The sequence below is a fragment of the Anarhichas minor genome, unplaced genomic scaffold (assembly GCF_050575085.1).
Source record: "Anarhichas minor isolate MPS153535 unplaced genomic scaffold, ASM5057508v1 ptg000025l, whole genome shotgun sequence".
Classification (NCBI taxonomy): domain Eukaryota; kingdom Metazoa; phylum Chordata; class Actinopteri; order Perciformes; family Anarhichadidae; genus Anarhichas; species Anarhichas minor.
The window spans coordinates 1,117,272-1,143,394 of NW_027466471.1; the positions used below are offsets into that span (position 1 = coordinate 1,117,272).

At 42.9% G+C, this 26,123-nt stretch overlaps 38 non-coding genes across 38 annotated transcripts; all 38 read right to left on the reverse strand.

The window, feature by feature from the left end:
• Positions 1-388: 388 nt before the first annotated feature.
• trnal-cag (transfer RNA leucine (anticodon CAG)) lies at positions 389-471 on the reverse strand. Its single transcript has one exon. It is a non-coding gene; the product is annotated as a tRNA-Leu (tRNA).
• A 537-nt stretch (positions 472-1,008) lies between these two features.
• trnaq-cug (transfer RNA glutamine (anticodon CUG)) lies at positions 1,009-1,080 on the reverse strand. The gene has a single exon. It is a non-coding gene; the product is annotated as a tRNA-Gln (tRNA).
• Positions 1,081-1,514: 434 nt separating this feature from the next.
• Positions 1,515-1,597, reverse strand: trnal-cag (transfer RNA leucine (anticodon CAG)). Its single transcript has one exon. It is a non-coding gene; the product is annotated as a tRNA-Leu (tRNA).
• Positions 1,598-2,134: 537 nt separating this feature from the next.
• On the reverse strand, positions 2,135-2,206 carry trnaq-cug (transfer RNA glutamine (anticodon CUG)). Its single transcript has one exon. It is a non-coding gene; the product is annotated as a tRNA-Gln (tRNA).
• Positions 2,207-2,640: 434 nt separating this feature from the next.
• trnal-cag (transfer RNA leucine (anticodon CAG)) lies at positions 2,641-2,723 on the reverse strand. Its single transcript has one exon. It is a non-coding gene; the product is annotated as a tRNA-Leu (tRNA).
• A 546-nt stretch (positions 2,724-3,269) lies between these two features.
• trnaq-uug (transfer RNA glutamine (anticodon UUG)) lies at positions 3,270-3,341 on the reverse strand. The gene has a single exon. It is a non-coding gene; the product is annotated as a tRNA-Gln (tRNA).
• Positions 3,342-3,775: 434 nt separating this feature from the next.
• trnal-cag (transfer RNA leucine (anticodon CAG)) lies at positions 3,776-3,858 on the reverse strand. The gene has a single exon. It is a non-coding gene; the product is annotated as a tRNA-Leu (tRNA).
• Positions 3,859-4,390: 532 nt separating this feature from the next.
• trnaq-cug (transfer RNA glutamine (anticodon CUG)) lies at positions 4,391-4,462 on the reverse strand. Its single transcript has one exon. It is a non-coding gene; the product is annotated as a tRNA-Gln (tRNA).
• A 434-nt stretch (positions 4,463-4,896) lies between these two features.
• Positions 4,897-4,979, reverse strand: trnal-cag (transfer RNA leucine (anticodon CAG)). Its single transcript has one exon. It is a non-coding gene; the product is annotated as a tRNA-Leu (tRNA).
• A 547-nt stretch (positions 4,980-5,526) lies between these two features.
• Positions 5,527-5,598, reverse strand: trnaq-uug (transfer RNA glutamine (anticodon UUG)). Its single transcript has one exon. It is a non-coding gene; the product is annotated as a tRNA-Gln (tRNA).
• Positions 5,599-6,032: 434 nt separating this feature from the next.
• On the reverse strand, positions 6,033-6,115 carry trnal-cag (transfer RNA leucine (anticodon CAG)). The gene has a single exon. It is a non-coding gene; the product is annotated as a tRNA-Leu (tRNA).
• Positions 6,116-6,647: 532 nt separating this feature from the next.
• Positions 6,648-6,719, reverse strand: trnaq-cug (transfer RNA glutamine (anticodon CUG)). The gene has a single exon. It is a non-coding gene; the product is annotated as a tRNA-Gln (tRNA).
• A 1,054-nt stretch (positions 6,720-7,773) lies between these two features.
• Positions 7,774-7,845, reverse strand: trnaq-cug (transfer RNA glutamine (anticodon CUG)). Its single transcript has one exon. It is a non-coding gene; the product is annotated as a tRNA-Gln (tRNA).
• A 1,054-nt stretch (positions 7,846-8,899) lies between these two features.
• Positions 8,900-8,971, reverse strand: trnaq-cug (transfer RNA glutamine (anticodon CUG)). The gene has a single exon. It is a non-coding gene; the product is annotated as a tRNA-Gln (tRNA).
• A 1,054-nt stretch (positions 8,972-10,025) lies between these two features.
• Positions 10,026-10,097, reverse strand: trnaq-cug (transfer RNA glutamine (anticodon CUG)). Its single transcript has one exon. It is a non-coding gene; the product is annotated as a tRNA-Gln (tRNA).
• A 1,054-nt stretch (positions 10,098-11,151) lies between these two features.
• trnaq-cug (transfer RNA glutamine (anticodon CUG)) lies at positions 11,152-11,223 on the reverse strand. The gene has a single exon. It is a non-coding gene; the product is annotated as a tRNA-Gln (tRNA).
• Positions 11,224-12,277: 1,054 nt separating this feature from the next.
• On the reverse strand, positions 12,278-12,349 carry trnaq-cug (transfer RNA glutamine (anticodon CUG)). The gene has a single exon. It is a non-coding gene; the product is annotated as a tRNA-Gln (tRNA).
• Positions 12,350-12,783: 434 nt separating this feature from the next.
• trnal-cag (transfer RNA leucine (anticodon CAG)) lies at positions 12,784-12,866 on the reverse strand. The gene has a single exon. It is a non-coding gene; the product is annotated as a tRNA-Leu (tRNA).
• Positions 12,867-13,403: 537 nt separating this feature from the next.
• On the reverse strand, positions 13,404-13,475 carry trnaq-cug (transfer RNA glutamine (anticodon CUG)). Its single transcript has one exon. It is a non-coding gene; the product is annotated as a tRNA-Gln (tRNA).
• A 434-nt stretch (positions 13,476-13,909) lies between these two features.
• trnal-cag (transfer RNA leucine (anticodon CAG)) lies at positions 13,910-13,992 on the reverse strand. Its single transcript has one exon. It is a non-coding gene; the product is annotated as a tRNA-Leu (tRNA).
• A 537-nt stretch (positions 13,993-14,529) lies between these two features.
• On the reverse strand, positions 14,530-14,601 carry trnaq-cug (transfer RNA glutamine (anticodon CUG)). Its single transcript has one exon. It is a non-coding gene; the product is annotated as a tRNA-Gln (tRNA).
• A 434-nt stretch (positions 14,602-15,035) lies between these two features.
• trnal-cag (transfer RNA leucine (anticodon CAG)) lies at positions 15,036-15,118 on the reverse strand. Its single transcript has one exon. It is a non-coding gene; the product is annotated as a tRNA-Leu (tRNA).
• A 537-nt stretch (positions 15,119-15,655) lies between these two features.
• trnaq-cug (transfer RNA glutamine (anticodon CUG)) lies at positions 15,656-15,727 on the reverse strand. The gene has a single exon. It is a non-coding gene; the product is annotated as a tRNA-Gln (tRNA).
• Positions 15,728-16,161: 434 nt separating this feature from the next.
• Positions 16,162-16,244, reverse strand: trnal-cag (transfer RNA leucine (anticodon CAG)). Its single transcript has one exon. It is a non-coding gene; the product is annotated as a tRNA-Leu (tRNA).
• Positions 16,245-16,781: 537 nt separating this feature from the next.
• On the reverse strand, positions 16,782-16,853 carry trnaq-cug (transfer RNA glutamine (anticodon CUG)). Its single transcript has one exon. It is a non-coding gene; the product is annotated as a tRNA-Gln (tRNA).
• A 434-nt stretch (positions 16,854-17,287) lies between these two features.
• Positions 17,288-17,370, reverse strand: trnal-cag (transfer RNA leucine (anticodon CAG)). The gene has a single exon. It is a non-coding gene; the product is annotated as a tRNA-Leu (tRNA).
• Positions 17,371-17,907: 537 nt separating this feature from the next.
• trnaq-cug (transfer RNA glutamine (anticodon CUG)) lies at positions 17,908-17,979 on the reverse strand. Its single transcript has one exon. It is a non-coding gene; the product is annotated as a tRNA-Gln (tRNA).
• Positions 17,980-18,413: 434 nt separating this feature from the next.
• trnal-cag (transfer RNA leucine (anticodon CAG)) lies at positions 18,414-18,496 on the reverse strand. Its single transcript has one exon. It is a non-coding gene; the product is annotated as a tRNA-Leu (tRNA).
• A 537-nt stretch (positions 18,497-19,033) lies between these two features.
• Positions 19,034-19,105, reverse strand: trnaq-cug (transfer RNA glutamine (anticodon CUG)). The gene has a single exon. It is a non-coding gene; the product is annotated as a tRNA-Gln (tRNA).
• A 434-nt stretch (positions 19,106-19,539) lies between these two features.
• On the reverse strand, positions 19,540-19,622 carry trnal-cag (transfer RNA leucine (anticodon CAG)). Its single transcript has one exon. It is a non-coding gene; the product is annotated as a tRNA-Leu (tRNA).
• Positions 19,623-20,159: 537 nt separating this feature from the next.
• On the reverse strand, positions 20,160-20,231 carry trnaq-cug (transfer RNA glutamine (anticodon CUG)). The gene has a single exon. It is a non-coding gene; the product is annotated as a tRNA-Gln (tRNA).
• Positions 20,232-20,665: 434 nt separating this feature from the next.
• On the reverse strand, positions 20,666-20,748 carry trnal-cag (transfer RNA leucine (anticodon CAG)). The gene has a single exon. It is a non-coding gene; the product is annotated as a tRNA-Leu (tRNA).
• A 537-nt stretch (positions 20,749-21,285) lies between these two features.
• On the reverse strand, positions 21,286-21,357 carry trnaq-cug (transfer RNA glutamine (anticodon CUG)). Its single transcript has one exon. It is a non-coding gene; the product is annotated as a tRNA-Gln (tRNA).
• Positions 21,358-21,791: 434 nt separating this feature from the next.
• trnal-cag (transfer RNA leucine (anticodon CAG)) lies at positions 21,792-21,874 on the reverse strand. The gene has a single exon. It is a non-coding gene; the product is annotated as a tRNA-Leu (tRNA).
• A 537-nt stretch (positions 21,875-22,411) lies between these two features.
• trnaq-cug (transfer RNA glutamine (anticodon CUG)) lies at positions 22,412-22,483 on the reverse strand. The gene has a single exon. It is a non-coding gene; the product is annotated as a tRNA-Gln (tRNA).
• A 434-nt stretch (positions 22,484-22,917) lies between these two features.
• Positions 22,918-23,000, reverse strand: trnal-cag (transfer RNA leucine (anticodon CAG)). Its single transcript has one exon. It is a non-coding gene; the product is annotated as a tRNA-Leu (tRNA).
• A 537-nt stretch (positions 23,001-23,537) lies between these two features.
• Positions 23,538-23,609, reverse strand: trnaq-cug (transfer RNA glutamine (anticodon CUG)). Its single transcript has one exon. It is a non-coding gene; the product is annotated as a tRNA-Gln (tRNA).
• Positions 23,610-24,663: 1,054 nt separating this feature from the next.
• trnaq-cug (transfer RNA glutamine (anticodon CUG)) lies at positions 24,664-24,735 on the reverse strand. Its single transcript has one exon. It is a non-coding gene; the product is annotated as a tRNA-Gln (tRNA).
• Positions 24,736-26,123: the final 1,388 nt, after the last annotated feature.

Genomic DNA, 26,123 nt, shown 5'->3' on the forward strand with positions numbered 1-26,123 from the left:
TGGCATCCGCTAGTATGTTATCTGTGCAGGGAATAGGACATAGAAGGCATACAACGTTACCAATGACAAAGAAGCTAACAAGACACAGAAACCATTTCAGGCTAACTTCAGAATTTTAGTAAGATCAGCAGAGGATTTGGGAAATGACAAGTAAAGAAATTGTTTTGAGAGACTTCCTACAAACAATGAATCCAGCAAAATATGGGCCAACTGTTTAAAAACACATGGTCAGATTACATTGGTTGATAATGTAGAGGCTTACAAATGCTGCTGTTGCAGTAGTCGTGCAGTATTTTGTCAAATGCCTGCTCCTTGACATACAAAGCATTGCTAAGCTTTCTTTCACAATATCATGTTACAGTCAACGCAACCAGTGAAAAACAATTGCTGTCAGAAGTGGGATTCGAACCCACGCCTCCAGTGGAGACTGCGACCTGAACGCAGCGCCTTGGACCGCTCGGCCATCCTGACTGAAAAAAACCTAAATTTGCTTTGTTTTGCCATCTAATGAGCCTTTAAGTGCATTAATATGTTCCGCAAACACGACGTCTTGAATCAGTATTCATTGCCGTTGACCCCACTAACACAGCCCCTTGTGTTTTTTTAACACACAAATGGTTGGACACAGCCCCCATCTGACGTCGGAAAGCTGTGGGTCGATGGGGTTTCCAAAGCTGGTCGACCATCCAACAGCCACCTCTGATGGAGTATACGGGTCCCTTGATGACGAACACTTTAGACTCTAACGGCAAGAACCTGAGTTGAAATCTCAGTCAAACTTCTTTTTTTATGGTGATTACAAGACACAATACAAAGTGTGCATCCATGATTAAAGTGGAAACCATTTTGCTCCCTGTCAATAGTACTTCATTCTTAGATCACTCCGGTGAAGGTCAAGACACTCCTCTCCGGTCTCACTTGTACCTGAAGCAAGATGGCCTCACCAGTCCAACTTTTGCTGAGATGTGGAAAGGTTGCATTTTTTGACCTTTACTCTAGCTTAAAATCAGGTTCCACTGAGATTTGAACTCAGATCATTGGATTCAGAGTCCAGAGTGCTAACCATTACACCATGGAACCTCTACGCCCTCAAAAAATACACAGTTTTGGTAGACAGTTTCTTATTTGGCATCCGCTAGTACGTTATCTGTGCAGGGAATAGGACATCGAAGGCATACAACGTTACCAATGACAAAGAAGCTAACAAGACACAGAAACCGTTTCAGGCTAACTTCAGAATTTTAGTAAGATCAGCAGAGGATTTGGGAAATGACAAGTAAAGAAATTGTTTTGAGAGACTTTCTACAAACAATGAATCCAGCAAAATATAGGCCAACTGTTTACAAACACATGGTCAGATTACATTGGTTGATAATGTAGAGGCTTACAAATGCTGCTGTTGCAGTAGTCGTGCAGTATTTTGTCAAATGCCTGCTCCTTGACATACAAAGCATTGCTAAGCTTTCTTTCACAATATCATGTTACAGTCAACGCAACCAGTGAAAAACAATTGCTGTCAGAAGTGGGATTCGAACCCACGCCTCCAGTGGAGACTGCGACCTGAACGCAGCGCCTTGGACCGCTCGGCCATCCTGACTGAAAAAAACCTAAATTTGCTTTGTTTTGCCATCTAATGAGCCTTTAAGTGCATTAATATGTTCCGCAAACACGACGTCTTGAATCAGTATTCATTGCCGTTGACCCCACTAACACAGCCCCTTGTGTTTTTTTAACACACAAATGGTTGGACACAGCCCCCATCTGACGTCGGAAAGCTGTGGGTCGATGGGGTTTCCAAAGCTGGTCGACCATCCAACAGCCACCTCTGATGGAGTATACGGGTCCCTTGATGACGAACACTTTAGACTCTAACGGCAAGAACCTGAGTTGAAATCTCAGTCAAACTTCTTTTTTTATGGTGATTACAAGACACAATACAAAGTGTGCATCCATGATTAAAGTGGAAACCATTTTGCTCCCTGTCAATAGTACTTCATTCTTAGATCACTCCGGTGAAGGTCAAGACACTCCTCTCCGGTCTCACTTGTACCTGAAGCAAGATGGCCTCACCAGTCCAACTTTTGCTGAGATGTGGAAAGGTTGCATTTTTTGACCTTTACTCTAGCTTAAAATCAGGTTCCACTGAGATTTGAACTCAGATCATTGGATTCAGAGTCCAGAGTGCTAACCATTACACCATGGAACCTCTACGCCCTCAAAAAATACACAGTTTTGGTAGACAGTTTCTTATTTGGCATCCGCTAGTACGTTATCTGTGCAGGGAATAGGACATCGAAGGCATACAACGTTACCAATGACAAAGAAGCTAACAAGACACAGAAACCGTTTCAGGCTAACTTCAGAATTTTAGTAAGATCAGCAGAGGATTTGGGAAATGACAAGTAAAGAAATTGTTTTGAGAGACTTTCTACAAACAATGAATCCAGCAAAATATAGGCCAACTGTTTACAAACACATGGTCAGATTACATTGGTTGATAATGTAGAGGCTTACAAATGCTGCTGTTGCAGTAGTCGTGCAGTATTTTGTCAAATGCCTGCTCCTTGACATACAAAGCATTGCTAAGCTTTCTTTCACAATATCATGTTACAGTCAACGCAACCAGTGAAAAACAATTGCTGTCAGAAGTGGGATTCGAACCCACGCCTCCAGTGGAGACTGCGACCTGAACGCAGCGCCTTGGACCGCTCGGCCATCCTGACTGAAAAAAACCTAAATTTGCTTTGTTTTGCCATCTAATGAGCCTTTAAGTGCATTAATATGTTCCGCAAACACGACGTCTTGAATCAGTATTCATTGCCGTTGACCCCACTAACACAGCCCCTTGTGTTTTTTTAACACACAAATGGTTGGACACAGCCCCCATCTGACGTCGGAAAGCTGTGGGTCGATGGGGTTTCCAAAGCTGGTCGACCATCCAACAGCCACCTCTGATGGAGTATACGGTCCCTTGATGACGAACACTTTAGACTCTAACGGCAAGAACCTGAGTTGAAATCTCAGTCAAACTTCTTGTTTTATGGTGATTACAAGACACAATACAAAGTGTGCATCCATGATTAAAGTGGAAACCATTTTGCTCCCTGTCAATAGTACTTCATTCTTAGATCACTCCGGTGAAGGTCAAGACACTCCTCTCCGGTCTCACTTGTACCTGAAGCAAGATGGCCACACCAGTCCAACTTTTGCTGAGATGTGGAAAGGTTGCATTTTTTGACCTTTTTTGACCTTTACTCTACCTTAAAATCAGGTTCCACCGAGATTTCAACTCAGATCACTGGAGTCAAAGTCCAGAGTGCTAACCATTACACCATGGAACCTCTATCCACTCAAACAATACACAGTTTTAGTAGACCCTTTCTTATTTGGCATCCGCTAGTATGTTATCTGTGCAGGGAATAGGACATAGAAGGCATACAACGTTACCAATGACAAAGAAGCTAACAAGACACAGAAACCGTTTCAGGCTAACTTCAGAATTTTAGTAAGATCAGCAGAGGATTTGGGAAATGACAAGTAAAGAAATTGTTTTGAGAGACTTCCTACAAACAATGAATCCAGCAAAATGTAGGCCAACTGTTTACAAACACATGGTTAGATTACATTGGTTGATAATGTAGAGGCTTACAAATGCTGCTGTTGCAGTAGTCGTGCAGTATTTTGTCAAATGCCTGCTCCTTGACATACAAAGCATTGCTAAGCTTTCTTTCACAATATCATGTTACAGTCAACGCAACCAGTGAAAAACAATTGCTGTCAGAAGTGGGATTCGAACCCACGCCTCCAGTGGAGACTGCGACCTGAACGCAGCGCCTTGGACCGCTCGGCCATCCTGACTGAAAAAAACCGAAATTTGCTTTGTTTTGCCATCTAATGAGCCTTTAAGTGCATTAATATGTTCCGCAAACACGCCGTCTTGAATCAGTATTCATTGCCGTTGACCCCACTAACACAGCCCCTTGTGTTTTTTTAACACACAAATGGTTGGACACAGCCCCCATCTGAGGTCGGAAAGCTGTGGGTCGATGGGGTTTCCAAAGCTGGTCGACCATCCAACAGCCACCTCTGATGGAGTATACCTCTGATGACGAACACTTTAGACTCTAACGGCAAGAACCTGAGTTGAAATCTCAGTCAAACTTCTTGTTTTATGGTGATTACAAGACACAATACAAAGTGTGCATCCATGATTAAAGTGGAAACCATTTTGCTCCCTGTCAATAGTACTTCATTCTTAGATCACTCCGGTGAAGGTCAAGACACTCCTCTCCGGTCTCACTTGTACCTGAAGCAAGATGGCCTCACCAGTCCAACTTTTGCTGAGATGTGGAAAGGTTGCATTTTTTGACCTTTACTCTAGCTTAAAATCAGGTTCCACTGAGATTTGAACTCAGATCACTGGATTCAGAGTCCAGAGTGCTAACCATTACACCATGGAACCTCTACGCCCTCAAAAAATACACAGTTTTGGTAGACCGTTTCTTATTTGGCATCCGCTAGTATGTTATCTGTGCAGGGAATAGGACATCGAAGGCATACAACGTTACCAATGACAAAGAAGCTAACAAGACACAGAAACCGTTTCAGGCTAACTTCAGAATTTTAGTAAGATCAGCAGAGGATTTGGGAAATGACAAGTAAAGAAATTGTTTTGAGAGACTTCCTACAAACAATGAATCCAGCAAAATATAGGCCAACTGTTTACAAACACATGGTCAGATTACATTGGTTGATAATGTAGAGGCTTACAAATGCTGCTGTTGCAGTAGTCGTGCAGTATTTTGTCAAATGCCTGCTCCTTGACATACAAAGCATTGCTAAGCTTTCTTTCACAATATCATGTTACAGTCAACGCAACCAGTGAAAAACAATTGCTGTCAGAAGTGGGATTCGAACCCACGCCTCCAGTGGAGACTGCGACCTGAACGCAGCGCCTTGGACCGCTCGGCCATCCTGACTGAAAAAAACCTAAATTTGCTTTGTTTTGCCATCTAATGAGCCTTTAAGTGCATTAATATGTTCCGCAAACACGACGTCTTGAATCAGTATTCATTGCCGTTGACCCCACTAACACAGCCCCTTGTGTTTTTTTAACACACAAATGGTTGGACACAGCCCCCATCTGACGTCGGAAAGCTGTGGGTCGATGGGGTTTCCAAAGCTGGTCGACCATCCAACAGCCACCTCTGATGGAGTATACGGGTCCCTTGATGACGAACACTTTAGACTCTAACGGCAAGAACCTGAGTTGAAATCTCAGTCAAACTTCTTGTTTTATGGTGATTACAAGACACAATACAAAGTGTGCATCCATGATTAAAGTGGAAACCATTTTGCTCCCTGTCAATAGTACTTCATTCTTAGATCACTCCGGTGAAGGTCAAGACACTCCTCTCCGGTCTCACTTGTACCTGAAGCAAGATGGCCACACCAGTCCAACTTTTGCTGAGATGTGGAAAGGTTGCATTTTTTGACCTTTTTTGACCTTTACTCTACCTTAAAATCAGGTTCCACCGAGATTTCAACTCAGATCACTGGAGTCAAAGTCCAGAGTGCTAACCATTACACCATGGAACCTCTATCCACTCAAACAATACACAGTTTTAGTAGACCCTTTCTTATTTGGCATCCGCTAGTATGTTATCTGTGCAGGGAATAGGACATAGAAGGCATACAACGTTACCAATGACAAAGAAGCTAACAAGACACAGAAACCGTTTCAGGCTAACTTCAGAATTTTAGTAAGATCAGCAGAGGATTTGGGAAATGACAAGTAAAGAAATTGTTTTGAGAGACTTCCTACAAACAATGAATCCAGCAAAATGTAGGCCAACTGTTTACAAACACATGGTTAGATTACATTGGTTGATAATGTAGAGGCTTACAAATGCTGCTGTTGCAGTAGTCGTGCAGTATTTTGTCAAATGCCTGCTCCTTGACATACAAAGCATTGCTAAGCTTTCTTTCACAATATCATGTTACAGTCAACGCAACCAGTGAAAAACAATTGCTGTCAGAAGTGGGATTCGAACCCACGCCTCCAGTGGAGACTGCGACCTGAACGCAGCGCCTTGGACCGCTCGGCCATCCTGACTGAAAAAAACCGAAATTTGCTTTGTTTTGCCATCTAATGAGCCTTTAAGTGCATTAATATGTTCCGCAAACACGCCGTCTTGAATCAGTATTCATTGCCGTTGACCCCACTAACACAGCCCCTTGTGTTTTTTTAACACACAAATGGTTGGACACAGCCCCCATCTGAGGTCGGAAAGCTGTGGGTCGATGGGGTTTCCAAAGCTGGTCGACCATCCAACAGCCACCTCTGATGGAGTATACCTCTGATGACGAACACTTTAGACTCTAACGGCAAGAACCTGAGTTGAAATCTCAGTCAAACTTCTTGTTTTATGGTGATTACAAGACACAATACAAAGTGTGCATCCATGATTAAAGTGGAAACCATTTTGCTCCCTGTCAATAGTACTTCATTCTTAGATCACTCCGGTGAAGGTCAAGACACTCCTCTCCGGTCTCACTTGTACCTGAAGCAAGATGGCCACACCAGTCCAACTTTTGCTGAGATGTGGAAAGGTTGCATTTTTTGACCTTTACTCTAGCTTAAAATCAGGTTCCACTGAGATTTGAACTCAGATCACTGGATTCAGAGTCCAGAGTGCTAACCATTACACCATGGAACCTCTACGCCCTCAAAAAATACACAGTTTTGGTAGACCGTTTCTTATTTGGCATCCGCTAGTATGTTATCTGTGCAGGGAATAGGACATAGAAGGCATACAACGTTACCAATGACAAAGAAGCTAACAAGACACAGAAACCATTTCAGGCTAACTTCAGAATTTTAGTAAGATCAGCAGAGGATTTGGGAAATGACAAGTAAAGAAATTGTTTTGAGAGACTTCCTACAAACAATGAATCCAGCAAAATATGGGCCAACTGTTTAAAAACACATGGTCAGATTACATTGGTTGATAATGTAGAGGCTTACAAATGCTGCTGTTGCAGTAGTCGTGCAGTATTTTGTCAAATGCCTGCTCCTTGACATACAAAGCATTGCTAAGCTTTCTTTCACAATATCATGTTACAGTCAACGCAACCAGTGAAAAACAATTGCTGTCAGAAGTGGGATTCGAACCCACGCCTCCAGTGGAGACTGCGACCTGAACGCAGCGCCTTGGACCGCTCAGCCATCCTGACTGAAAAAAACCTAAATTTGCTTTGTTTTGCCATCTAATGAGCCTTTAAGTGCATTAATATGTTCCGCAAACACGACGTCTTGAATCAGTATTCATTGCCGTTGACCCCACTAACACAGCCCCTTGTGTTTTTTTAACACACAAATGGTTGGACACAGCCCCCATCTGACGTCGGAAAGCTGTGGGTCGATGGGGTTTCCAAAGCTGGTCGACCATCCAACAGCCACCTCTGATGGAGTATACGGGTCCCTTGATGACGAACACTTTAGACTCTAACGGCAAGAACCTGAGTTGAAATCTCAGTCAAACTTCTTGTTTTATGGTGATTACAAGACACAATACAAAGTGTGCATCCATGATTAAAGTGGAAACCATTTTGCTCCCTGTCAATAGTACTTCATTCTTAGATCACTCCGGTGAAGGTCAAGACACTCCTCTCCGGTCTCACTTGTACCTGAAGCAAGATGGCCTCACCAGTCCAACTTTTGCTGAGATGTGGAAAGGTTGCATTTTTTGACCTTTACTCTAGCTTAAAATCAGGTTCCACTGAGATTTGAACTCAGATCATTGGATTCAGAGTCCAGAGTGCTAACCATTACACCATGGAACCTCTACGCCCTCAAAAAATACACAGTTTTGGTAGACCGTGTCTTATTTGGCATCCGCTAGTATGTTATCTGTGCAGGGAATAGGACATAGAAGGCATACAACGTTACCAATGACAAAGAAGCTAACAAGACACAGAAACCGTTTCAGGCTAACTTCAGAATTTTAGTAAGATCAGCAGAGGATTTGGGAAATGACAAGTAAAGAAATTGTTTTGAGAGACTTCCTACAAACAATGAATCCAGCAAAATATGGGCCAACTGTTTAAAAACACATGGTCAGATTACATTGGTTGATAATGTAGAGGCTTACAAATGCTGCTGTTGCAGTAGTCGTGCAGTATTTTGTCAAATGCCTGCTCCTTGACATACAAAGCATTGCTAAGCTTTCTTTCACAATATCATGTTACAGTCAACGCAACCAGTGAAAAACAATTGCTGTCAGAAGTGGGATTCGAACCCACACCTCCAGTGGAGACTGCTACCTGAACGCAGCGCCTTGGACCGCTCGGCCATCCTGACTGAAAAAAACCTAAATTTGCTTTGTTTTGCCATCTAATGAGCCTTTAAGTGCATTAATATGTTCCGCAAACACGACGTCTTGAATCAGTATTCATTGCCGTTGACCCCACTAACACAGCCCCTTGTGTTTTTTTAACACACAAATGGTTGGACACAGCCCCCATCTGACGTCGGAAAGCTGTGGGTCGATGGGGTTTCCAAAGCTGGTCGACCATCCAACAGCGACCTCTGATGGAGTATACGGGTCCCTTGATGACGAACACTTTAGACTCTAACGGCAAGAACCTGAGTTGAAATCTCAGTCAAACTTCTTGTTTTATGGTGATTACAAGACACAATACAAAGTGTGCATCCATGATTAAAGTGGAAACCATTTTGCTCCCTGTCAATAGTACTTCATTCTTAGATCACTCCGGTGAAGGTCAAGACACTCCTCTCCGGTCTCACTTGTACCTGAAGCAAGATGGCCTCACCAGTCCAACTTTTGCTGAGATGTGGAAAGGTTGCATTTTTTGACCTTTACTCTAGCTTAAAATCAGGTTCCACTGAGATTTGAACTCAGATCACTGGATTCAGAGTCCAGAGTGCTAACCATTACACCATGGAACCTCTACGCCCTCAAAAAATACACAGTTTTGGTAGACCGTGTCTTATTTGGCATCCGCTAGTATGTTATCTGTGCAGGGAATAGGACATAGAAGGCATACAACGTTACCAATGACAAAGAAGCTAACAAGACACAGAAACCGTTTCAGGCTAACTTCAGAATTTTAGTAAGATCAGCAGAGGATTTGGGAAATGACAAGTAAAGAAATTGTTTTGAGAGACTTCCTACAAACAATGAATCCAGCAAAATATGGGCCAACTGTTTAAAAACACATGGTCAGATTACATTGGTTGATAATGTAGAGGCTTACAAATGCTGCTGTTGCAGTAGTCGTGCAGTATTTTGTCAAATGCCTGCTCCTTGACATACAAAGCATTGCTAAGCTTTCTTTCACAATATCATGTTACAGTCAACGCAACCAGTGAAAAACAATTGCTGTCAGAAGTGGGATTCGAACCCACGCCTCCAGTGGAGACTGCGACCTGAACGCAGCGCCTTGGACCGCTCAGCCATCCTGACTGAAAAAAACCTAAATTTGCTTTGTTTTGCCATCTAATGAGCCTTTAAGTGCATTAATATGTTCCGCAAACACGACGTCTTGAATCAGTATTCATTGCCGTTGACCCCACTAACACAGCCCCTTGTGTTTTTTTAACACACAAATGGTTGGACACAGCCCCCATCTGACGTCGGAAAGCTGTGGGTCGATGGGGTTTCCAAAGCTGGTCGACCATCCAACAGCCACCTCTGATGGAGTATACGGGTCCCTTGATGACGAACACTTTAGACTCTAACGGCAAGAACCTGAGTTGAAATCTCAGTCAAACTTCTTGTTTTATGGTGATTACAAGACACAATACAAAGTGTGCATCCATGATTAAAGTGGAAACCATTTTGCTCCCTGTCAATAGTACTTCATTCTTAGATCACTCCGGTGAAGGTCAAGACACTCCTCTCCGGTCTCACTTGTACCTGAAGCAAGATGGCCTCACCAGTCCAACTTTTGCTGAGATGTGGAAAGGTTGCATTTTTTGACCTTTACTCTAGCTTAAAATCAGGTTCCACTGAGATTTGAACTCAGATCATTGGATTCAGAGTCCAGAGTGCTAACCATTACACCATGGAACCTCTACGCCCTCAAAAAATACACAGTTTTGGTAGACCGTGTCTTATTTGGCATCCGCTAGTATGTTATCTGTGCAGGGAATAGGACATAGAAGGCATACAACGTTACCAATGACAAAGAAGCTAACAAGACACAGAAACCGTTTCAGGCTAACTTCAGAATTTTAGTAAGATCAGCAGAGGATTTGGGAAATGACAAGTAAAGAAATTGTTTTGAGAGACTTCCTACAAACAATGAATCCAGCAAAATATGGGCCAACTGTTTAAAAACACATGGTCAGATTACATTGGTTGATAATGTAGAGGCTTACAAATGCTGCTGTTGCAGTAGTCGTGCAGTATTTTGTCAAATGCCTGCTCCTTGACATACAAAGCATTGCTAAGCTTTCTTTCACAATATCATGTTACAGTCAACGCAACCAGTGAAAAACAATTGCTGTCAGAAGTGGGATTCGAACCCACACCTCCAGTGGAGACTGCTACCTGAACGCAGCGCCTTGGACCGCTCGGCCATCCTGACTGAAAAAAACCTAAATTTGCTTTGTTTTGCCATCTAATGAGCCTTTAAGTGCATTAATATGTTCCGCAAACACGACGTCTTGAATCAGTATTCATTGCCGTTGACCCCACTAACACAGCCCCTTGTGTTTTTTTAACACACAAATGGTTGGACACAGCCCCCATCTGACGTCGGAAAGCTGTGGGTCGATGGGGTTTCCAAAGCTGGTCGACCATCCAACAGCCACCTCTGATGGAGTATACGGGTCCCTTGATGACGAACACTTTAGACTCTAACGGCAAGAACCTGAGTTGAAATCTCAGTCAAACTTCTTGTTTTATGGTGATTACAAGACACAATACAAAGTGTGCATCCATGATTAAAGTGGAAACCATTTTGCTCCCTGTCAATAGTACTTCATTCTTAGATCACTCCGGTGAAGGTCAAGACACTCCTCTCCGGTCTCACTTGTACCTGAAGCAAGATGGCCTCACCAGTCCAACTTTTGCTGAGATGTGGAAAGGTTGCATTTTTTGACCTTTACTCTAGCTTAAAATCAGGTTCCACTGAGATTTGAACTCAGATCACTGGATTCAGAGTCCAGAGTGCTAACCATTACACCATGGAACCTCTACGCCCTCAAAAAATACACAGTTTTGGTAGACCGTGTCTTATTTGGCATCCGCTAGTATGTTATCTGTGCAGGGAATAGGACATAGAAGGCATACAACGTTACCAATGACAAAGAAGCTAACAAGACACAGAAACCGTTTCAGGCTAACTTCAGAATTTTAGTAAGATCAGCAGAGGATTTGGGAAATGACAAGTAAAGAAATTGTTTTGAGAGACTTCCTACAAACAATGAATCCAGCAAAATATGGGCCAACTGTTTAAAAACACATGGTCAGATTACATTGGTTGATAATGTAGAGGCTTACAAATGCTGCTGTTGCAGTAGTCGTGCAGTATTTTGTCAAATGCCTGCTCCTTGACATACAAAGCATTGCTAAGCTTTCTTTCACAATATCATGTTACAGTCAACGCAACCAGTGAAAAACAATTGCTGTCAGAAGTGGGATTCGAACCCACACCTCCAGTGGAGACTGCTACCTGAACGCAGCGCCTTGGACCGCTCGGCCATCCTGACTGAAAAAAACCTAAATTTGCTTTGTTTTGCCATCTAATGAGCCTTTAAGTGCATTAATATGTTCCGCAAACACGACGTCTTGAATCAGTATTCATTGCCGTTGACCCCACTAACACAGCCCCTTGTGTTTTTTTAACACACAAATGGTTGGACACAGCCCCCATCTGACGTCGGAAAGCTGTGGGTCGATGGGGTTTCCAAAGCTGGTCGACCATCCAACAGCCACCTCTGATGGAGTATACGGGTCCCTTGATGACGAACACTTTAGACTCTAACGGCAAGAACCTGAGTTGAAATCTCAGTCAAACTTCTTGTTTTATGGTGATTACAAGACACAATACAAAGTGTGCATCCATGATTAAAGTGGAAACCATTTTGCTCCCTGTCAATAGTACTTCATTCTTAGATCACTCCGGTGAAGGTCAAGACACTCCTCTCCGGTCTCACTTGTACCTGAAGCAAGATGGCCTCACCAGTCCAACTTTTGCTGAGATGTGGAAAGGTTGCATTTTTTGACCTTTACTCTAGCTTAAAATCAGGTTCCACTGAGATTTGAACTCAGATCACTGGATTCAGAGTCCAGAGTGCTAACCATTACACCATGGAACCTCTACGCCCTCAAAAAATACACAGTTTTGGTAGACCGTGTCTTATTTGGCATCCGCTAGTATGTTATCTGTGCAGGGAATAGGACATAGAAGGCATACAACGTTACCAATGACAAAGAAGCTAACAAGACACAGAAACCGTTTCAGGCTAACTTCAGAATTTTAGTAAGATCAGCAGAGGATTTGGGAAATGACAAGTAAAGAAATTGTTTTGAGAGACTTCCTACAAACAATGAATCCAGCAAAATATGGGCCAACTGTTTAAAAACACATGGTCAGATTACATTGGTTGATAATGTAGAGGCTTACAAATGCTGCTGTTGCAGTAGTCGTGCAGTATTTTGTCAAATGCCTGCTCCTTGACATACAAAGCATTGCTAAGCTTTCTTTCACAATATCATGTTACAGTCAACGCAACCAGTGAAAAACAATTGCTGTCAGAAGTGGGATTCGAACCCACGCCTCCAGTGGAGACTGCGACCTGAACGCAGCGCCTTGGACCGCTCGGCCATCCTGACTGAAAAAACCCGAAATTTGCTTTGTTTTGCCATCTAATGAGCCTTTAAGTGCATTAATATGTTCCGCAAACACGCCGTCTTGAATCAGTATTCATTGCCGTTGACCCCACTAACACAGCCCCTTGTGTTTTTTTAACACACAAATGGTTGGACACAGCCCCCATCTGAGGTCGGAAAGCTGTGGGTCGATGGGGTTTCCAAAGCTGGTCGACCATCCAACAGCCACCTCTGATGGAGTATACGGGTCCCTTGATGACGAACACTTTAGACTCTAACGGCAAGAACCTGAGTTGAAATCTCAGTCAAACTTCTTTTTTTATGGTGATTACAAGACACAATACAAAGTGTGCATCCATGATTAAAGTGGAAACCATTTTGCTCCCTGTCAATAGTACTTCATTCTTAGATCACTCCGGTGAAGGTCAAGACACTCCTCTCCGGTCTCACTTGTACCTGAAGCAAGATGGCCTCACCAGTCCAACTTTTGCTGAGATGTGGAAAGGTTGCATTTTTTGACCTTTACTCTAGCTTAAAATCAGGTTCCACTGAGATTTGAACTCAGATCACTGGATTCAGAGTCCAGAGTGCTAACCATTACACCATGGAACCTCTACGCCCTCAAAAAATACACAGTTTTGGTAGACAGTTTCTTATTTGGCATCCGCTAGTACGTTATCTGTGCAGGGAATAGGACATCGAAGGCATACAACGTTACCAATGACAAAGAAGCTAACAAGACACAGAAACCGTTTCAGGCTAACTTCAGAATTTTAGTAAGATCAGCAGAGGATTTGGGAAATGACAAGTAAAGAAATTGTTTTGAGAGACTTTCTACAAACAATGAATCCAGCAAAATATAGGCCAACTGTTTACAAACACATGGTCAGATTACATTGGTTGATAATGTAGAGGCTTACAAATGCTGCTGTTGCAGTAGTCGTGCAGTATTTTGTCAAATGCCTGCTCCTTGACATACAAAGCATTGCTAAGCTTTCTTTCACAATATCATGTTACAGTCAACGCAACCAGTGAAAAACAATTGCTGTCAGAAGTGGGATTCGAACCCACGCCTCCAGTGGAGACTGCGACCTGAACGCAGCGCCTTGGACCGCTCGGCCATCCTGACTGAAAAAAACCTAAATTTGCTTTGTTTTGCCATCTAATGAGCCTTTAAGTGCATTAATATGTTCCGCAAACACGACGTCTTGAATCAGTATTCATTGCCGTTGACCCCACTAACACAGCCCCTTGTGTTTTTTTAACACACAAATGGTTGGACACAGCCCCCATCTGACGTCGGAAAGCTGTGGGTCGATGGGGTTTCCAAAGCTGGTCGACCATCCAACAGCCACCTCTGATGGAGTATACGGGTACCTTGATGACGAACACTTTAGACTCTAATGGCAAGAACCTGAGTTGAAATCTCAGTCAAACTTCTTTTTTTATGGTGATTACAAGACACAATACAAAGTGTGCATCCATGTTTAAAGTGGAAACCATTTTGCTCCCTGTCAATAGTACTTCATTCTTAGATCACTCCGGTGAAGGTCAAGACACTCCTCTCCGGTCTCACTTGTACCTGAAGCAAGATGGCCTCACCAGTCCAACTTTTGCTGAGATGTGGAAAGGTTGCATTTTTTGACCTTTACTCTAGCTTAAAATCAGGTTCCACTGAGATTTGAACTCAGATCACTGGATTCAGAGTCCAGAGTGCTAACCATTACACCATGGAACCTCTACGCCCTCAAAAAATACACAGTTTTGGTAGACAGTTTCTTATTTGGCATCCGCTAGTACGTTATCTGTGCAGGGAATAGGACATCGAAGGCATACAACGTTACCAATGACAAAGAAGCTAACAAGACACAGAAACCGTTTCAGGCTAACTTCAGAATTTTAGTAAGATCAGCAGAGGATTTGGGAAATGACAAGTAAAGAAATTGTTTTGAGAGACTTTCTACAAACAATGAATCCAGCAAAATATAGGCCAACTGTTTACAAACACATGGTCAGATTACATTGGTTGATAATGTAGAGGCTTACAAATGCTGCTGTTGCAGTAGTCGTGCAGTATTTTGTCAAATGCCTGCTCCTTGACATACAAAGCATTGCTAAGCTTTCTTTCACAATATCATGTTACAGTCAACGCAACCAGTGAAAAACAATTGCTGTCAGAAGTGGGATTCGAACCCACGCCTCCAGTGGAGACTGCGACCTGAACGCAGCGCCTTGGACCGCTCGGCCATCCTGACTGAAAAAAACCTAAATTTGCTTTGTTTTGCCATCTAATGAGCCTTTAAGTGCATTAATATGTTCCGCAAACACGACGTCTTGAATCAGTATTCATTGCCGTTGACCCCACTAACACAGCCCCTTGTGTTTTTTTAACACACAAATGGTTGGACACAGCCCCCATCTGACGTCGGAAAGCTGTGGGTCGATGGGGTTTCCAAAGCTGGTCGACCATCCAACAGCCACCTCTGATGGAGTATATGGGTACCTTGATGACGAACACTTTAGACTCTAATGGCAAGAACCTGAGTTGAAATCTCAGTCAAACTTCTTTTTTTATGGTGATTACAAGACACAATACAAAGTGTGCATCCATGTTTAAAGTGGAAACCATTTTGCTCCCTGTCAATAGTACTTCATTCTTAGATCACTCCGGTGAAGGTCAAGACACTCCTCTCCGGTCTCACTTGTACCTGAAGCAAGATGGCCTCACCAGTCCAACTTTTGCTGAGATGTGGAAAGGTTGCATTTTTTGACCTTTACTCTAGCTTAAAATCAGGTTCCACTGAGATTTGAACTCAGATCACTGGATTCAGAGTCCAGAGTGCTAACCATTACACCATGGAACCTCTACGCCCTCAAAAAATACACAGTTTTGGTAGACAGTTTCTTATTTGGCATCCGCTAGTACGTTATCTGTGCAGGGAATAGGACATCGAAGGCATACAACGTTACCAATGACAAAGAAGCTAACAAGACACAGAAACCGTTTCAGGCTAACTTCAGAATTTTAGTAAGATCAGCAGAGGATTTGGGAAATGACAAGTAAAGAAATTGTTTTGAGAGACTTTCTACAAACAATGAATCCAGCAAAATATAGGCCAACTGTTTACAAACACATGGTCAGATTACATTGGTTGATAATGTAGAGGCTTACAAATGCTGCTGTTGCAGTAGTCGTGCAGTATTTTGTCAAATGCCTGCTCCTTGACATACAAAGCATTGCTAAGCTTTCTTTCACAATATCATGTTACAGTCAACGCAACCAGTGAAAAACAATTGCTGTCAGAAGTGGGATTCGAACCCACGCCTCCAGTGGAGACTGCGACCTGAACGCAGCGCCTTGGACCGCTCGGCCATCCTGACTGAAAAAAACCTAAATTTGCTTTGTTTTGCCATCTAATGAGCCTTTAAGTGCATTAATATGTTCCGCAAACACGACGTCTTGAATCAGTATTCATTGCCGTTGACCCCACTAACACAGCCCCTTGTGTTTTTTTAACACACAAATGGTTGGACACAGCCCCCATCTGACGTCGGAAAGCTGTGGGTCGATGGGGTTTCCAAAGCTGGTCGACCATCCAACAGCCACCTCTGATGGAGTATATGGGTACCTTGATGACGAACACTTTAGACTCTAATGGCAAGAACCTGAGTTGAAATCTCAGTCAAACTTCTTTTTTTATGGTGATTACAAGACACAATACAAAGTGTGCATCCATGTTTAAAGTGGAAACCATTTTGCTCCCTGTCAATAGTACTTCATTCTTAGATCACTCCGGTGAAGGTCAAGACACTCCTCTCCGGTCTCACTTGTACCTGAAGCAAGATGGCCTCACCAGTCCAACTTTTGCTGAGATGTGGAAAGGTTGCATTTTTTGACCTTTACTCTAGCTTAAAATCAGGTTCCACTGAGATTTGAACTCAGATCACTGGATTCAGAGTCCAGAGTGCTAACCATTACACCATGGAACCTCTACGCCCTCAAAAAATACACAGTTTTGGTAGACAGTTTCTTATTTGGCATCCGCTAGTACGTTATCTGTGCAGGGAATAGGACATCGAAGGCATACAACGTTACCAATGACAAAGAAGCTAACAAGACACAGAAACCGTTTCAGGCTAACTTCAGAATTTTAGTAAGATCAGCAGAGGATTTGGGAAATGACAAGTAAAGAAATTGTTTTGAGAGACTTTCTACAAACAATGAATCCAGCAAAATATAGGCCAACTGTTTACAAACACATGGTCAGATTACATTGGTTGATAATGTAGAGGCTTACAAATGCTGCTGTTGCAGTAGTCGTGCAGTATTTTGTCAAATGCCTGCTCCTTGACATACAAAGCATTGCTAAGCTTTCTTTCACAATATCATGTTACAGTCAACGCAACCAGTGAAAAACAATTGCTGTCAGAAGTGGGATTCGAACCCACGCCTCCAGTGGAGACTGCGACCTGAACGCAGCGCCTTGGACCGCTCGGCCATCCTGACTGAAAAAAACCTAAATTTGCTTTGTTTTGCCATCTAATGAGCCTTTAAGTGCATTAATATGTTCCGCAAACACGACGTCTTGAATCAGTATTCATTGCCGTTGACCCCACTAACACAGCCCCTTGTGTTTTTTTAACACACAAATGGTTGGACACAGCCCCCATCTGACGTCGGAAAGCTGTGGGTCGATGGGGTTTCCAAAGCTGGTCGACCATCCAACAGCCACCTCTGATGGAGTATATGGGTACCTTGATGACGAACACTTTAGACTCTAATGGCAAGAACCTGAGTTGAAATCTCAGTCAAACTTCTTTTTTTATGGTGATTACAAGACACAATACAAAGTGTGCATCCATGTTTAAAGTGGAAACCATTTTGCTCCCTGTCAATAGTACTTCATTCTTAGATCACTCCGGTGAAGGTCAAGACACTCCTCTCCGGTCTCACTTGTACCTGAAGCAAGATGGCCTCACCAGTCCAACTTTTGCTGAGATGTGGAAAGGTTGCATTTTTTGACCTTTACTCTAGCTTAAAATCAGGTTCCACTGAGATTTGAACTCAGATCACTGGATTCAGAGTCCAGAGTGCTAACCATTACACCATGGAACCTCTACGCCCTCAAAAAATACACAGTTTTGGTAGACAGTTTCTTATTTGGCATCCGCTAGTACGTTATCTGTGCAGGGAATAGGACATCGAAGGCATACAACGTTACCAATGACAAAGAAGCTAACAAGACACAGAAACCGTTTCAGGCTAACTTCAGAATTTTAGTAAGATCAGCAGAGGATTTGGGAAATGACAAGTAAAGAAATTGTTTTGAGAGACTTTCTACAAACAATGAATCCAGCAAAATATAGGCCAACTGTTTACAAACACATGGTCAGATTACATTGGTTGATAATGTAGAGGCTTACAAATGCTGCTGTTGCAGTAGTCGTGCAGTATTTTGTCAAATGCCTGCTCCTTGACATACAAAGCATTGCTAAGCTTTCTTTCACAATATCATGTTACAGTCAACGCAACCAGTGAAAAACAATTGCTGTCAGAAGTGGGATTCGAACCCACGCCTCCAGTGGAGACTGCGACCTGAACGCAGCGCCTTGGACCGCTCGGCCATCCTGACTGAAAAAAACCTAAATTTGCTTTGTTTTGCCATCTAATGAGCCTTTAAGTGCATTAATATGTTCCGCAAACACGACGTCTTGAATCAGTATTCATTGCCGTTGACCCCACTAACACAGCCCCTTGTGTTTTTTTAACACACAAATGGTTGGACACAGCCCCCATCTGACGTCGGAAAGCTGTGGGTCGATGGGGTTTCCAAAGCTGGTCGACCATCCAACAGCCACCTCTGATGGAGTATATGGGTACCTTGATGACGAACACTTTAGACTCTAATGGCAAGAACCTGAGTTGAAATCTCAGTCAAACTTCTTTTTTTATGGTGATTACAAGACACAATACAAAGTGTGCATCCATGTTTAAAGTGGAAACCATTTTGCTCCCTGTCAATAGTACTTCATTCTTAGATCACTCCGGTGAAGGTCAAGACACTCCTCTCCGGTCTCACTTGTACCTGAAGCAAGATGGCCTCACCAGTCCAACTTTTGCTGAGATGTGGAAAGGTTGCATTTTTTGACCTTTACTCTAGCTTAAAATCAGGTTCCACTGAGATTTGAACTCAGATCACTGGATTCAGAGTCCAGAGTGCTAACCATTACACCATGGAACCTCTACGCCCTCAAAAAATACACAGTTTTGGTAGACAGTTTCTTATTTGGCATCCGCTAGTACGTTATCTGTGCAGGGAATAGGACATCGAAGGCATACAACGTTACCAATGACAAAGAAGCTAACAAGACACAGAAACCGTTTCAGGCTAACTTCAGAATTTTAGTAAGATCAGCAGAGGATTTGGGAAATGACAAGTAAAGAAATTGTTTTGAGAGACTTTCTACAAACAATGAATCCAGCAAAATATAGGCCAACTGTTTACAAACACATGGTCAGATTACATTGGTTGATAATGTAGAGGCTTACAAATGCTGCTGTTGCAGTAGTCGTGCAGTATTTTGTCAAATGCCTGCTCCTTGACATACAAAGCATTGCTAAGCTTTCTTTCACAATATCATGTTACAGTCAACGCAACCAGTGAAAAACAATTGCTGTCAGAAGTGGGATTCGAACCCACGCCTCCAGTGGAGACTGCGACCTGAACGCAGCGCCTTGGACCGCTCGGCCATCCTGACTGAAAAAAACCTAAATTTGCTTTGTTTTGCCATCTAATGAGCCTTTAAGTGCATTAATATGTTCCGCAAACACGACGTCTTGAATCAGTATTCATTGCCGTTGACCCCACTAACACAGCCCCTTGTGTTTTTTTAACACACAAATGGTTGGACACAGCCCCCATCTGACGTCGGAAAGCTGTGGGTCGATGGGGTTTCCAAAGCTGGTCGACCATCCAACAGCCACCTCTGATGGAGTATATGGGTACCTTGATGACGAACACTTTAGACTCTAATGGCAAGAACCTGAGTTGAAATCTCAGTCAAACTTCTTTTTTTATGGTGATTACAAGACACAATACAAAGTGTGCATCCATGTTTAAAGTGGAAACCATTTTGCTCCCTGTCAATAGTACTTCATTCTTAGATCACTCCGGTGAAGGTCAAGACACTCCTCTCCGGTCTCACTTGTACCTGAAGCAAGATGGCCTCACCAGTCCAACTTTTGCTGAGATGTGGAAAGGTTGCATTTTTTGACCTTTACTCTAGCTTAAAATCAGGTTCCACTGAGATTTGAACTCAGATCACTGGATTCAGAGTCCAGAGTGCTAACCATTACACCATGGAACCTCTACGCCCTCAAAAAATACACAGTTTTGGTAGACAGTTTCTTATTTGGCATCCGCTAGTACGTTATCTGTGCAGGGAATAGGACATCGAAGGCATACAACGTTACCAATGACAAAGAAGCTAACAAGACACAGAAACCGTTTCAGGCTAACTTCAGAATTTTAGTAAGATCAGCAGAGGATTTGGGAAATGACAAGTAAAGAAATTGTTTTGAGAGACTTTCTACAAACAATGAATCCAGCAAAATATAGGCCAACTGTTTACAAACACATGGTCAGATTACATTGGTTGATAATGTAGAGGCTTACAAATGCTGCTGTTGCAGTAGTCGTGCAGTATTTTGTCAAATGCCTGCTCCTTGACATACAAAGCATTGCTAAGCTTTCTTTCACAATATCATGTTACAGTCAACGCAACCAGTGAAAAACAATTGCTGTCAGAAGTGGGATTCGAACCCACGCCTCCAGTGGAGACTGCGACCTGAACGCAGCGCCTTGGACCGCTCGGCCATCCTGACTGAAAAAAACCTAAATTTGCTTTGTTTTGCCATCTAATCAGCCTTTAAGTGCATTAATATGTTCCGCAAACACGACGTCTTGAATCAGTATTCATTGCCGTTGACCCCACTAACACAGCCCCTTGTGTTTTTTTAACACACAAATGGTTGGACACAGCCCCCATCTGACGTCGGAAAGCTGTGGGTCGATGGGGTTTCCAAAGCTGGTCGACCATCCAACAGCCACCTCTGATGGAGTATATGGGTACCTTGATGACGAACACTTTAGACTCTAATGGCAAGAACCTGAGTTGAAATCTCAGTCAAACTTCTTTTTTTATGGTGATTACAAGACACAATACAAAGTGTGCATCCATGTTTAAAGTGGAAACCATTTTGCTCCCTGTCAATAGTACTTCATTCTTAGATCACTCCGGTGAAGGTCAAGACACTCCTCTCCGGTCTCACTTGTACCTGAAGCAAGATGGCCTCACCAGTCCAACTTTTGCTGAGATGTGGAAAGGTTGCATTTTTTGACCTTTACTCTAGCTTAAAATCAGGTTCCACTGAGATTTGAACTCAGATCACTGGATTCAGAGTCCAGAGTGCTAACCATTACACCATGGAACCTCTACGCCCTCAAAAAATACACAGTTTTGGTAGACAGTTTCTTATTTGGCATCCGCTAGTACGTTATCTGTGCAGGGAATAGGACATCGAAGGCATACAACGTTACCAATGACAAAGAAGCTAACAAGACACAGAAACCGTTTCAGGCTAACTTCAGAATTTTAGTAAGATCAGCAGAGGATTTGGGAAATGACAAGTAAAGAAATTGTTTTGAGAGACTTTCTACAAACAATGAATCCAGCAAAATATAGGCCAACTGTTTACAAACACATGGTCAGATTACATTGGTTGATAATGTAGAGGCTTACAAATGCTGCTGTTGCAGTAGTCGTGCAGTATTTTGTCAAATGCCTGCTCCTTGACATACAAAGCATTGCTAAGCTTTCTTTCACAATATCATGTTACAGTCAACGCAACCAGTGAAAAACAATTGCTGTCAGAAGTGGGATTCGAACCCACGCCTCCAGTGGAGACTGCGACCTGAACGCAGCGCCTTGGACCGCTCGGCCATCCTGACTGAAAAAAACCTAAATTTGCTTTGTTTTGCCATCTAATCAGCCTTTAAGTGCATTAATATGTTCCGCAAACACGACGTCTTGAATCAGTATTCATTGCCGTTGACCCCACTAACACAGCCCCTTGTGTTTTTTTAACACACAAATGGTTGGACACAGCCCCCATCTGACGTCGGAAAGCTGTGGGTCGATGGGGTTTCCAAAGCTGGTCGACCATCCAACAGCCACCTCTGATGGAGTATATGGGTACCTTGATGACGAACACTTTAGACTCTAATGGCAAGAACCTGAGTTGAAATCTCAGTCAAACTTCTTTTTTTATGGTGATTACAAGACACAATACAAAGTGTGCATCCATGTTTAAAGTGGAAACCATTTTGCTCCCTGTCAATAGTACTTCATTCTTAGATCACTCCGGTGAAGGTCAAGACACTCCTCTCCGGTCTCACTTGTACCTGAAGCAAGATGGCCTCACCAGTCCAACTTTTGCTGAGATGTGGAAAGGTTGCATTTTTTGACCTTTACTCTAGCTTAAAATCAGGTTCCACTGAGATTTGAACTCAGATCACTGGATTCAGAGTCCAGAGTGCTAACCATTACACCATGGAACCTCTACGCCCTCAAAAAATACACAGTTTTGGTAGACAGTTTCTTATTTGGCATCCGCTAGTACGTTATCTGTGCAGGGAATAGGACATCGAAGGCATACAACGTTACCAATGACAAAGAAGCTAACAAGACACAGAAACCGTTTCAGGCTAACTTCAGAATTTTAGTAAGATCAGCAGAGGATTTGGGAAATGACAAGTAAAGAAATTGTTTTGAGAGACTTTCTACAAACAATGAATCCAGCAAAATATAGGCCAACTGTTTACAAACACATGGTCAGATTACATTGGTTGATAATGTAGAGGCTTACAAATGCTGCTGTTGCAGTAGTCGTGCAGTATTTTGTCAAATGCCTGCTCCTTGACATACAAAGCATTGCTAAGCTTTCTTTCACAATATCATGTTACAGTCAACGCAACCAGTGAAAAACAATTGCTGTCAGAAGTGGGATTCGAACCCACGCCTCCAGTGGAGACTGCGACCTGAACGCAGCGCCTTGGACCGCTCGGCCATCCTGACTGAAAAAAACCTAAATTTGCTTTGTTTTGCCATCTAATCAGCCTTTAAGTGCATTAATATGTTCCGCAAACACGACGTCTTGAATCAGTATTCATTGCCGTTGACCCCACTAACACAGCCCCTTGTGTTTTTTTAACACACAAATGGTTGGACACAGCCCCCATCTGACGTCGGAAAGCTGTGGGTCGATGGGGTTTCCAAAGCTGGTCGACCATCCAACAGCCACCTCTGATGGAGTATATGGGTACCTTGATGACGAACACTTTAGACTCTAATGGCAAGAACCTGAGTTGAAATCTCAGTCAAACTTCTTTTTTTATGGTGATTACAAGACACAATACAAAGTGTGCATCCATGTTTAAAGTGGAAACCATTTTGCTCCCTGTCAATAGTACTTCATTCTTAGATCACTCCGGTGAAGGTCAAGACACTCCTCTCCGGTCTCACTTGTACCTGAAGCAAGATGGCCTCACCAGTCCAACTTTTGCTGAGATGTGGAAAGGTTGCATTTTTTGACCTTTACTCTAGCTTAAAATCAGGTTCCACTGAGATTTGAACTCAGATCACTGGATTCAGAGTCCAGAGTGCTAACCATTACACCATGGAACCTCTACGCCCTCAAAAAATACACAGTTTTGGTAGACAGTTTCTTATTTGGCATCCGCTAGTACGTTATCTGTGCAGGGAATAGGACATCGAAGGCATACAACGTTACCAATGACAAAGAAGCTAACAAGACACAGAAACCGTTTCAGGCTAACTTCAGAATTTTAGTAAGATCAGCAGAGGATTTGGGAAATGACAAGTAAAGAAATTGTTTTGAGAGACTTTCTACAAACAATGAATCCAGCAAAATATAGGCCAACTGTTTACAAACACATGGTCAGATTACATTGGTTGATAATGTAGAGGCTTACAAATGCTGCTGTTGCAGTAGTCGTGCAGTATTTTGTCAAATGCCTGCTCCTTGACATACAAAGCATTGCTAAGCTTTCTTTCACAATATCATGTTACAGTCAACGCAACCAGTGAAAAACAATTGCTGTCAGAAGTGGGATTTGAACCCACGCCTCCAGTGGAGACTGCGACCTGAACGCAGCGCCTTGGACCGCTCGGCCATCCTGACTGAAAAAAACCTAAATTTGCTTTGTTTTGCCATCTAATGAGCCTTTAAGTGCATTAATATGTTCCGCAAACACGACGTCTTGAATCAGTATTCATTGCCGTTGACCCCACTAACACAGCCCCTTGTGTTTTTTTAACACACAAATGGTTGGACACAGCCCCCATCTGACGTCGGAAAGCTGTGGGTCGATGGGGTTTCCAAAGCTGGTCGACCATCCAACAGCCACCTCTGATGGAGTATATGGGTACCTTGATGACGAACACTTTAGACTCTAATGGCAAGAACCTGAGTTGAAATCTCAGTCAAACTTCTTTTTTTATGGTGATTACAAGACACAATACAAAGTGTGCATCCATGTTTAAAGTGGAAACCATTTTGCTCCCTGTCAATAGTACTTCATTCTTAGATCACTCCGGTGAAGGTCAAGACACTCCTCTCCGGTCTCACTTGTACCTGAAGCAAGATGGCCTCACCAGTCCAACTTTTGCTGAGATGTGGAAAGGTTGCATTTTTTGACCTTTACTCTAGCTTAAAATCAGGTTCCACTGAGATTTGAACTCAGATCACTGGATTCAGAGTCCAGAGTGCTAACCATTACACCATGGAACCTCTACGCCCTCAAAAAATACACAGTTTTGGTAGACAGTTTCTTATTTGGCATCCGCTAGTACGTTATCTGTGCAGGGAATAGGACATCGAAGGCATACAACGTTACCAATGACAAAGAAGCTAACAAGACACAGAAACCGTTTCAGGCTAACTTCAGAATTTTAGTAAGATCAGCAGAGGATTTGGGAAATGACAAGTAAAGAAATTGTTTTGAGAGACTTTCTACAAACAATGAATCCAGCAAAATATAGGCCAACTGTTTACAAACACATGGTCAGATTACATTGGTTGATAATGTAGAGGCTTACAAATGCTGCTGTTGCAGTAGTCGTGCAGTATTTTGTCAAATGCCTGCTCCTTGACATACAAAGCATTGCTAAGCTTTCTTTCACAATATCATGTTACAGTCAACGCAACCAGTGAAAAACAATTGCTGTCAGAAATGGGATTCGAACCCACGCCTCCAGTGGAGACTGCGACCTGAACGCAGCGCCTTGGACCGCTCGGCCATCCTGACTGAAAAAAACCTAAATTTGCTTTGTTTTGCCATCTAATGAGCCTTTAAGTGCATTAATATGTTCCGCAAACACGACGTCTTGAATCAGTATTCATTGCCGTTGACCCCACTAACACAGCCCCTTGTGTTTTTTTAACACACAAATGGTTGGACACAGCCCCCATCTGACGTCGGAAAGCTGTGGGTCGATGGGGTTTCCAAAGCTGGTCGACCATCCAACAGCCACCTCTGATGGAGTATACCTCTGATGACGAACACTTTAGACTCTAACGGCAAGAACCTGAGTTGAAATCTCAGTCAAACTTCTTGTTTTATGGTGATTACAAGACACAATACAAAGTGTGCATCTACCAAAAAGGTTGAATTTTTTGACCTTTACTCTAGCTTAAAATCAGGTTCCACTGAGATTTGAACTCAGATCACTGGATTCAGAGCCCAGAGTGCTAACCATTACACCATGGAACCTCTACGCCCTCAAAAAATACACAGTTTTGGTAGACAGTTTCTTATTTGGCATCCGCTAGTACGTTATCTGTGCAGGGAATAGGACATCGAAGGCATACAACGTTACCAATGACAAAGAAGCTAACAAGACACAGAAACCGTTTCAGGCTAACTTCAGAATTTTAGTAAGATCAGCAGAGGATTTGCTCCTTGACATACAAAGCATTGCTAAGCTTTCTTTCACAATATCATGTTACAGTCAACGCAACCAGTGAAAAACAATTGCTGCCAGAAGTGGGATTCTAACCCACGTCTCCAGCGGAGACTGCGACCTGAACGCAGCGCCTTGGACCGCTCGGCCATCCTGACTGACAAAAACCTAAATTTGCTTTGTTTTGCCATCTAATGAGCCTTTAAGTGCATTAAT